Raw genomic sequence first — 426 nt, forward strand, 5'->3', positions numbered from 1 at the left:
TTTTTTCATGGCAGTGCTCTCTGTGCGGTTCACATATTTTAGCCTGGGAAAGTGCACAAGGTTACTTTCTATTATGTGGTGTTTTATTAGTTGAAGTTGCAGCTGAAATGCCTTGATGCTGTGATACAGCTGGTTGATGAGTTGCCCTTTTCCTTGCAGTGCACATTTGGATTATTGAGCTGAGTTGTGATGTCAACAAGAAAAGCAAGGTCAAACAGCCATTCATCATTTAAACGAAGTTGCATGTCACCACCTTTGGTTGCTTGGAAATCTTTTATCGCCTCTTGGAGATCTTTACAAACGTTTGGGCACTTTCCTGACTCGGCCAATGAACTTCGTGGTGATACAATATGTCCCCACATTCTCCATGATCCATTGCTTCCAGTATGGATCTGAACTGGCGATGGATGATTTTAAGTGCATTTG

General features: G+C 42.0%; 1 protein-coding gene across 2 annotated transcripts in view; it reads right to left on the reverse strand.

Moving 5' to 3' along the window:
- Positions 1 to 57, reverse strand: part of LOC147031037 (uncharacterized) — a 43,986-nt gene extending 43,929 nt beyond the window's left edge. Inside the window, exon 1 of one of the 2 annotated variants that reach the window (XM_085875709.1) lies at positions 1 to 57. This exon is cut by the window's left edge and continues 375 nt beyond it. The gene's annotated coding sequence lies outside the window, so the exon portion shown is untranslated. The other variant, XM_085875711.1, reaches the window with a different exon arrangement.
- Between the last annotated feature and the right edge of the window lie 369 nt (positions 58 to 426).

Source organism: Eptatretus burgeri, chromosome 3, assembly GCF_056783735.1.
Source record: "Eptatretus burgeri isolate ZD-2024b chromosome 3, Ebu_testis_v1, whole genome shotgun sequence".
NCBI classification, from domain to species: domain Eukaryota; kingdom Metazoa; phylum Chordata; class Myxini; order Myxiniformes; family Myxinidae; genus Eptatretus; species Eptatretus burgeri.